The following is an 11,364-nucleotide window of genomic DNA, read 5'->3' on the forward strand; positions in this document are numbered from 1 at the left end:
CTAAGGGCTTTATGTGTTTGTAGCCCGCAGTTTATTGACGCTGAAATTAACACTATTTATGATATTGCATTGAAACTTAAATACCCAAGGACTTTTGTAGATGTGGCATGGAAAAGAGCTAGAAAAACATTTTATTCAACTAATTACCCTATGATGAAAGGTTTTTAGATATTCCAAGAATTTTAAAGCTTTTTAACATAAATGTTGTTTTCAGTAATATTAATGTCAAGAGTTTAGTAATCAAAAATTCTCCTAAAGATCTTCCAGGCTGCATATATGAAATTCCTTGCAAAAAGTGTGATAAAGTCTATTACGGACAGACCGGTAAATCTCTTTCACAACGTCTCAAACAGCACCAATATTCTGTGAGAACTGGGCAAATATCGAATGCATTGTTCGTACATATGAGAGATTTAGATCATCCTATTAACTGGAGTCAAGCAAGAGCCTTAATCCCATGTAATGACAAAGTTATAAGGAATATAATTGAATCTTGTTTCATCAAGTCAAATAATAGAAATGTTCTTAATTTCAGTCTTGGTTTATTTAAACTTGATCCTTTCATAATGAAAAAAGTTGTAGATAAATATAAGCAACAAAATTAATATATTCAGTTTTTACATGTTTTGGACTGTAAAGATACTTTGAAATGTTGGTTATGGCCAAATCTGTTTAGGTTTGTGACCGTGTGATATCCGATAATCCTGGATTATCTCTTTTAATTTCTTACCCTTTTGACAGTTAACCATCTGGTATTCTTGATCTTGTGTTGTACCTGAGACCTTTCTCTCCAATTGTATTTCATTAGCTCCTTGACAATGTCTTAGTAAAGACGAAAGCGCTTGGATTTCTGACTATCATTTTCCTGTGGTATTTGCTTATTTAATGAAGTCACGTGCATCTACTGTGATTTTTTAAGCATATATATATATATATATATATATATATATATATATGTATAACAGAATCGTGGCATTTATCCTTTATATATATATATATAAATAAATATATATATATATATATATATATATAATATATATATATATATATATATATATATCCATATATAGTATGCATGTATGTGTGTGCTTAAAAACTTGCCCAAGAACGTCTTTCGATCACCTATACAATATTTTATTTTTTGCGGCTTCAAGAAGTAATATCTAGCTGGGTCGAGTCAGCAATGAACCTTAAGAATCATTTGCAGTCTGCAGTCTCAATTGCTGTCTGCCTTTTCCTGTGTGGAGTAACTGCAGTTATTTCTTATAAAAGAAAATGCGACGTGGAACTGGGAGGATGCCGAGTGAAACTTGTACACCAAAGACTTTTCTGTTACCCTTGAAGAACCAGTGATTTATTTTTTAATTACGTTGTCAGGAGTAGTGGTAAAGTGTTTTGCTGCGAGTTTTCTTGTTCCTTTTTTTAGCCACGAAGCAGCTTGAATGATTTTCATGGAGTAAGAGAGACTGAATACTTATTCTTAGGCATCGTAGCTTGGAAACTTATAATTGCGGGAAGCTGACTAAAGAAAGGGAAGACAACCTGGCAAAGAACTCACCAAGTACTGCTGTAGTAGATTCACATCAACAGTGCATTTGATCTCTAATCCTGTCCCTTACGACGCTCCTGATTGGCTGTTGATAAGCCAATCACAGAGCTTCAAACTCTCAGTCTCTCTTGAGAGTTCAGATAGGCAGAATCTACGTTCCATCTCTCCTGAGGGATACTTTTGAAAGACGTATTCCTCAGGAGAGTTGAAACGTAGATCCTACCCATGTGAACTCTCTCGAGAGACTGAGAGTTTGAAGCCCTGTGATTGGCTTATCAACAGCCAATCAGGAGCGTCGTATTTCATAAGCTTCCCAGTAGGAAAAGTAGGTAACTGTTATTTTCAGCTGAGATGGGGCTTTTACTGTTTGGCTAGACGTGGCCCCAGTTCCTCGTTGGACGAGTAGATTTCGCGCTCTTCTACCAATCCGGTGGTCCGAAGTTCGATTCTCGACCCGGCCAACGCGGAACCAGAGGAATTTATTTCGGGTGATAGAAATTCGTTTCTCAATATAATGTGGTTCGGATCCCATAATAAGTTGTAGCACCCGTTGCTAGGCAACCAATTGGTTTCTAGCCACGTCAAAATATCTAATCCTTCGGACCAGCAGCCTTAGGAGAGCTGGTAATCATCTCTTTGGTCTGGCTAAAGTAAGATATATATATATATATATATATTAATATATATTATATAATATCTATATATATATATATATATAATATATATATTTTTTTTTATTTATTTATTTATTTTTTTTCTTAGACGTAGCCCTAATCGGATAACTGCTTGGTACCCTTCACGGCCACAGGCCCTTGTCATGCAGGTGTCTTGTCTGGGGAATGGAGAATATGCTTTCCCTGTTGGGGGGGGTTGTGCCGTCAGTGCACCTCATGCGGTGCAATGTAGGCATTACTTAAGGGTCTTTGCAGCGTCCCTTCCCCCCTAGCTGCAACCACTTTCATCCATTTTACTGTACCTCCGTTCATATTCTCTTTCTTCCATCTTACTGTCCACCTTCTCCTGACAAATGATTCTTAGTGCAACTGCTTCGAAGTTTTTCTCCCGTTATATCTTTCAAACCTTTCACTGTCAATTTGCGTTGCAGCGCTGAATGGCCTTAGTTGCCCCAGTGCATTATACCAAAGATCTATAAATCAAGGCAGAATATACTTTGTGTGGGTGCCCAAGATGAGGAGGGTATTTATTCTCTAGCCAGTACTTCTCAGTTATCTGTTTTCCATTTTCAGACTTTTTTTTATTACAGAGGTGTTATTCTCTGTTTGATGTATAACGCTGTAGTTCTGAAGCCATGAAATGCATCTATAGGAGTGTATGGACTGCATGCTTGAATACCTATCATCACTCTAGATCATTTGTCTTATGTGTCCAAGAGGAACTAACCGTCAACCAGTAAGCAATCCGCGTCCATAACCACGTGTTGCAACTTCAGTTTACTGAAGTAAATCAATCAGTCCCCAATGATTTTTATAGTTGATTCTTGAACTGTATCTAACTTAAGAAAAGTAGTACTACAGAATTTGTGTAAATGATATTTTTCTTCTTAAATCGAGTTGTTGTTTGGTTGTCAGGGAGGTTAGACGTGTCAAGGTCACCTCTCAGGCTGGGTATTTCCGGGATTTATCGTACCCGTCACTCCTGTGGATCCCAGAACTGTATGGAGTAAAAAAGCATATCACACGGATAGCATACATGGTGGAATCTCTTTTTTTTTCTTATTCTGCCGTCGTTGTTGACGACATAATGCTCTGTGATAGTGATTTATTCTCACCTATGATATCTCAAGAAGCTTATTTCCTTTATTATCTGGTATCATACAATAAGGGAACTCAAAGTGGAAAATATATCACAATTACTTGGTGTTGAAGAATATATTCAGCTGTGATACGCATTGTGATAAAATGAAGTTATATAAGTGAAAACAGTCATATTCCTTTTCTCTAGTGTAGCTACTACACAAAGGGATCGTGTCGAAAGCAGCCAGTAAACATCGCCTCGATGAGGACAGTGAGAAGTGACCCTTAATCCCAAGGTGTGCCTCATCCCATCCTCCCATCCCTAAACTAGTGACGACCTCTGATACGCCGGTTAATCTTAACCTCGCCCTTTGCCATTTCTCCCCCCATATCCTTTCCTCCCTACCCTCCCGTACCTGCCAAATCTATACCTTTCACACCTTCATTCTCTCTTAATTTGACAGCCAACCTCACGTGAAGAATCCCGTGCTGCCCTCTACCACCATGGGGGAGCCAGCCCTCAAAAGGTATGTCAAAACAACTGAACCCCTTTCACGGAATTTCGGACGAAAGTACGGATGACCAGGAAATCGGGAATGATGATAATTTTAAAGAATATGAATCCAAGACACAGAAGAAAAAAATGAGAAGAAGGCAGAAGGATAACATTGCTGAGAAAATTAACGAGATTAGAAATGGTGAAATTGTAATAAATAACTGTATTAAAGAGAATAGTGAAAATGGGAATGATTCAATTAATAGTTCAAATAGCGATTCAATAGCAAATGTTGACAACTTGGTTAACCCCTAATGTTGTCGATTCACTCGTTGAATTTCCTAATTATACAATATTTAGATGTGACAAAGGAAGAGGTGGAGGTTGTTGTATTTATGTGAAAAATATCTTTCTGTTAACATTTGTAATCTTAAGGTTCAAAGAGTAGATGGGGTAGAAGAGGTTTGGCTCTCTGTACAATCTCGTAAGCTACCTTCTGTTATCATTGGTTGCTTGTATAGACATCCGCATGCTTCAAATGATACTTTTAACTATATTTTGGAATGTCTGAGAGAGGTTTCTTTAAAGAATAAATCGATTTATGTAGTAGGTGATCTAAATGATGATTTGATGGTAGGTTCAGCAAAGATGCATAATATCATAAGAGTCACCAAACTAAATCAAATGATTAATAAACCTACTAGAGTTAGCCCCATCTCATCCACACTACTAGACGTTTTAATAACTAACAAGCAGGAAAGTGTTATTAACATGGAGGTAAACCCAAGTATTGTAGCTGATCATGAACACATTTCATTTATCATAGATATTAAGAACCTCTAGGTGTTTAAAATATTATTCTGCAGATTTATTGTGCAATACATTGCTAGACCAAAAACTAATTCTAGATACAATCATGCATACTGATGACACAGATATTCAAACAGGAATTTTCAATGAAGTTTATAATAGTGCTTTAGATAAATGTGCCCCAATAACCACGAGGGAAATAAGGAGACCCAGTGCGCCTTGGATAGACGATGATCTCAAAAAACAGAATGATTGAAAGGGACAAAATGCAAGAAAGGCTTAAAACAAATAGACAGATGAAAATCTAAACAATGAGTATAAGGAAATGAAAAAACTCACCAATTCTAAGATGCGTACTGCCAAAGCTTATTATAACAAAGACAAGATCAAGAAAAGTAAATCTCGTAAAGAAACATGGAAAATTATGAATAATATTGTATCTACTAAATCAAATAAAAAGATTGAATACGACAACCCAAAAGCTAGAGCAGATCAATTTAACCAATACTTTGCTAATGTAGGAAAATAACTTATGGTAAAACGCAGGAAATGCTACAAAAGTACGAAAATGAAGATGATAGAACCACTCAAACTAATATTGGTAATAATATAAGATTTGTTTAGACCTCAAACCAGTTACAGTAGAAACAATAATATTAACAGTTAAGAGCTTGAATAATAGTAATGCTTACGGGACGGATGGTATTCCTACCAGCTTTCTAAAAGATTCCCTTATAGTTATTGCATATTATATCACAGTTATTATAAATACATCGATTGTAACTGGGAAATACCCTTCTATTTGGAAACAACCCCTCGTAAACCCTCTTCACAAGGAAGGAGACAAGGACGACCCTGGTAATTACAGACCTGTTTCTGTCCTTCCGGTGTTATCGAAGGTAATGGAAAAGATTGTGTGTAATCAGTTAATGGAACATCTAGAAAAAAATAATTTGATTTCTAACACTCAACATGGATTCCGTAAAGGTTTATCAACAGAAACAGCTTTGATGAAATTAACAGATGAAATTTATAAAAATATTGATAGAAAAAAAGTTTCCATATTAATTTTATGCGACCTATGGCAAGGCATTCGATAGTGTTAACCATGATGAAATGTGTAAATCTCTTAAGGAACATCACATTGATACTTTTTGGTTTCGAGATTACGTGGGAGATAGGAGTCAGGTAGTTAGATTAGGAGACGTAAATTCTTGTATTGAAAAGGTTGAATTTGGGGTCCCACAGGGATCTGTCCTAGGCCCAATTCTTTTTTTAATCTACGTTAATGATATGATTAAATACATAGAAAACTGCCTGCTAATTCAATATGCTGATGACACCCAAGTTCTTTTGGCTGATCAATTAGAAAATCTAGATGCCTTGATTAAAAGGACTGAACTAATATTGCTCAAAATTAAGAAATATTTTCTAAGGAAAGGGCTATTATTAAATGCCACCAAAACGCAGTGCATGTTTGTGGGTAGCTCACAGTATATTAGCAAAATTCCAGATGACATTGTAATAAAATGCGATGGGGATAAAGTAAAGATAAGTCAACATGTGAAAAATCTAGGTCTACACATGGACAGGTATATGACATTCAGTACTCACATTGACGAGCTGAGTAGAAAAGTCAGTGGCATTCTAATGTATCTAAGTAGAGTAAAAGATTACTTTGATGATACTACTCGAGCCTTGATTGTGGAAAGCCTGGTCCTGAGTGTAATAAAACTACTGTATTAAGATATGGGGAGTAACAAATGATATGCACATGGAAAAAGCTCAAAAAATCCAAAACTTTGCAGGTAGAGTAGCCGTTATTGGGGTGAAAAAACACGATCACATCACCCCAACCCTCCAGCAATTAAAGTGGATAAAATTAAAAGAAAAGTGTATGTACGATGTTTGTGTTTTTGTTTTTAAAAGTTTGAGAAAAGAATATCCCAACTGGCTATACACATTTCCTACAGTTGGTAATTGTAGGAATGCATTAACAAGACAGAATGAAAATCTATATGTAGACAGCTATCGAACAGATTTGGGTTCACGCTCGATGGCAATAAGGGGCCCAGCTTGCTGGAATAAACTACCTCTGGAATTAAAAAAATAAAAAGTATTAAGATGTTAGTTCTGAGTTATTCAAAAGGAAACTTAAGCAATACTTCTTAAATTTTACTTGAATGTCATATATCCTAAAAATTTTACAATCCAATTATTGTGAATTTTATGTAAATAATTTATATTGTAATGTAGCAGAATAACCATTTATAATGGAATAAAGGTTTTTGACTTGACTTTGACTTGACTTCCCACGAGGTTACACTGGAAATGGAAAAGATAAAGAAAAGTGGATATCTGAAGTGTATAATAAGGGGCACTCAATTAAAGCTTGCCCAGGGAAAAAGGGCCTAATAGTGCTAGTAAGTGCAAAAGAAACTTTACAAATGCTAACAACTACAGGACATAAGGGAGTAGTGTTATATCAACCTGAACGTAAAGAAAGACAAAAAAAAGTTATTATACTAGATGTTAATCCAAGCTATATGACACTGGAACGAGTGCAAGAAGCATGCCCTGCTATCAGTGGACTTGCATGGAATAAATGGAGCAGAACAAACAGTGAAATAATAGGGTGGTGGAAAGGAAGACATCCCAGACCATCTGATAATTCCAATCTATCCCCACCCCCTTAGGATCAGAGAATATGTGCAGAGACCTATTTTGTGTGGAAAGTGCTCTAGGTGGAATCATGGTAGGGATAAGTGTAAGAGTCCTGCTAGATGCAGATTTTGTGCCCAAAACCATGAGTCAGCCACATGCCGAGCTCTTATCAATGCTGGGAATGAGATCACACCTTTATGTTGCAACTGTGGAGACAGTCACAATGCAAACTCTAGCCAATGCACTAAGCACCCTAAAGTTGCTCAAGCCTCTGAAGCCCATAGTGCAGCAACTGGCAGGGAAGAACAGGGAAGCATCTCAGGGCCTCCAGTAGGACATGCTCTTCCTAGTAATGGGAGTCCAATGTGTAGGGAAAATTTCCCACCCCTGCCTAGTAGGGCATGGAATACTACAGTAGCTACAACACCCAGACCAGGAACAGAGGTTAGTCCCTTGATGCATTAAATAATAGGCTCAATGACTATATAGAGGCAGGCAGAAGAGAAAATGAAAGTCTCAGAACAACTTTACAAATCTTAAGTGAACAGCTGGTAGAACAGAGTAAAATACTAGGTAAACTGGTCTCAGAAAAGGAAAAGGCACCATTAAAGAACCCACGAACAGATGAAGACAAACAGGAGATTAAGCAACTGACAGAAGGGAACAAAAAACTAAGAGAGGAGAATACTAAGCTACAACTGGAAATTAACAAGCTAGAGCAAGAGATTACATCACTCAGGGACAAACCAGCAATTGTGGATGGTACCTCAAACAATAAGGATGTCTTAGATTACTCAGGCTACAAGACAGATGTCACCTCTATCAACTGTGAAAACATTCATACAAAGATAGCTTTGCCAAGGGATATATCAGCAAAAAAGATCAAGGAAATACTCACAAAAGTATATCAAGAAAATAGCTCTGAAACACCAGCAATGATAACAAAAGTGGCGGTAGCTGCCCACAGAAGTAATATGGAAATGAGAGAATTAATTAGAGAAATGATAAAAGACACTAACTCTGAGAATGAACAAGATGGACCCTCTCAAGATCTGTAGTTGGAATACAAACAGTCTGGCAAATAGACTAATTGAAATACAACAATTTGCTCTTGAAAATCAGGTGGACATCATATGTCTTCAGGAAACGAAGCACATGCCCACAGATTATATAGCCATTCCAGGGTACCACTTTGTCTCAAAAGATAGTGTCCAAGCCAACAGGACGGATGGCAAAAACAGTAATGAGTAGAGGGCTAATAAACATACTACAGAAAGAACCTAGCTGTGAGAAAATGTACAAACCCAAGGCTAGGTGCAAACACGGACTGCCTTACCATAGGCATGCATGATGAAAGTGGAAGACAGCTATTCCGAGTGTGCAACACATATTCCCCAGCACAGGCCCTGGACATTGATAGTAATAACCTACTAGCACAGGATAATCCCCTGTTAATAGTGGGTGATCTTAATGCAGTACATCCAAAGTTAGGCTCTGCAACAGGGAGGAGAAATGTAAATGGCATACATCTACACAAATATCTCATGAGCAGAGAAAACAATATAAGAATTCTAAATGATGCAGAAGCAACACATATTAAAGGAAACAAGCTTGACTACATTTGTATAGTTGGCGATTCAGATGTACAACACAACTGTGAGGTAGTAGATACTCTAACATCAGACCACTTTGGTATCTATGCTGAGATTGTATTGAACAAGACTTTTAAGAGAAAGATCACAGCACGAAAGAAAATCAATGTACCAAAAAAATGGAAGACAGCATCAGAGAAAGTATGGATGTTTGGCATGATGGCTATGAAGCTAGGAGCAGTGACCAGTATAATGATGATATTATACAAAAGCTAGAAGAGGAAGTGCTAAACCGCACACATCAGCAGAGGAGAGAACCACAGAAACCACTAACAGCTGGTATAATGCAGATGATGCAGTGAAGAGAATCAACAAGCAGTATAGGAAAGCAAAGAAGAAGTGGATGAATAACCCCAGCCCAGAAAACCTAACAATATATAGAAGAATGGAGAAACAAGTGCAAGATGTTAAAAAGAACTCTAGAGAGAAGTACTGGAATAAGTTTATGCAAGGCATCAATGAAAAAACACCTCCTTGTGAGGTTGCAAGGAGAGTGAGGATAGCCCAAGGGAAGAAAAACAGAGAACCGCTCCATCCCAACCCAAGAGAAAGAGCAAATGAACTTATGACAAAGTGGGCATCTGATGCTAGCAATGATGCACTACCCATCAAGGTTAGAGTGGCAGTTGAGAAGAGGATAAGGAAGAAAATAAAGAAGTTAAGGGAAGCACTTAAGAAGGCAGGAAGTGTGATGACAAACTCTTCACAGAGCAAGAACTGCAAGAAACTCTGAAGAGTGGGAAGTCTACTGCACCGGGATTAGATGGGATTACATATAATGCTATCAGGTTCCTCACAACAGTGAGTGGAAATCCAGTTCTGAAACTTTACAACATGATATGGTCAGGACAGCCCATACCCAAAGCATGGAAGAAGTCGCTCATAATACCAGTGCCAAAACCAGGAAAGCCAGGTGAATTTCGACCTATTTCATTGACATCATGTCTGTGCAAGGTATTTGAAAGAATGCTACTAAATAGGCTCAATTTCTTTATTAGGAAAAAGCTCTCAAAGAATTTATATGGCTACATACCTGGGAGGAGCACACACCACTGTATTCATAGAGTAAGTGCAGCCTTAGGGTTAAAATACACAGTGTTCATAGATCTAAAGGGAGCCTTTGATTAGGGCTAGCCATATAATTATTTTGACAGAGTTGGCAGAAATGATAGAAGGAAGACTCCTACAGCTCATAATGGATTACCTAACAGATAGAATCAGTTGTGTCTACTTTGAAGGTGTACTATCAAGATGGGAAAAAATGGAGTTGGGTACCCCTCAAGGAGGTGTTCTATCACCCACTCTTTTTAATATTCTAATGAATGTACTAGGAAAAATTAATATACCAGGAATCATAATAACCATATATGCAGATGACATAGTAGTACAAGCTAGCACAGATAAGAGAATAAAACAGGCAATTAAGGCATGCACTCATTATGTAACAGCATAGGATTAGTCATATCACCTGAAAAGACTAAGATGATAGCAAGGGGTACACGCAACCCCATTGATACTGCACATACAAGGGCAGAGAATAGAGAAGGTAGCGCAGCACAAGTACATGGGTGTCATACTTAATAACAGGTGTCATAAATTGTATGAAGTTAAGAGAATAGTACAGGCTTCAGCAGCAAGGTTACGCCTTCTTTGGAAAGTAGCATGTGGCTCTGTGGGTGCAAGTGTACCTATGGTGAAGCGACTTTATACATCTATGATAAGATCAATAATTGACTACAGTAGTAGCATGTTGCTGCCGCTGAGGAAGAGCTATATTGGTATCCTAGAAATCATCCAGAACAAGGCAGCAAGAAGTATAATAGGGGCACCTAAAAGTGTCAGGCAAGAAATATTGAGGAATGAGGCAGGTCTGCATCCAATACATTACAGAATAGCAAGAACAGCAATCATCCAGTTGTATAGGTCCATCATGACGGATGATGATGGATTAACAAGAGATACTCTAATTCACAGCTATCCTAGAAGATTAAAGAATGGTTGGGTTACTGCAGCAAGACAATTAATAGAGCATTCTAGCATGAAAGAATACATAGATGTAACCAAGATAGATGTAAAAGATCATCCCCCCATGGAGCATACCAGAGACTGAGGTATTGCTATCAGCTTTAAAAGGGAAAAAGGAAGAGATGAATCCTGCATTGCTGAAGGATGACTATTTCCAGAGGCTGGACAGTATTCAAGGGGAGCGGTACATTATTACACAGATGGGTCACTCCTGGAAGATGGTAGAGCAGGAAGCGGGGTAACTGTATATCAGAATGGAGAGGAGGTATACTCTCTGTCATTACGATCATCAGATGGATGCTCCATATTACAGTCAGAACTTCTAGGTATTACAGCTGCCCTGAGTATCATAAATAGGAATAAGGACAATGCCATAATAGCAACAGATAGCCTGAGTGCCTTGCAATCACTAAC

The sequence above is a fragment of the Macrobrachium nipponense genome, chromosome 31 (genome assembly GCF_015104395.2).
Source record: "Macrobrachium nipponense isolate FS-2020 chromosome 31, ASM1510439v2, whole genome shotgun sequence".
NCBI lineage: Eukaryota > Metazoa > Arthropoda > Malacostraca > Decapoda > Palaemonidae > Macrobrachium > Macrobrachium nipponense.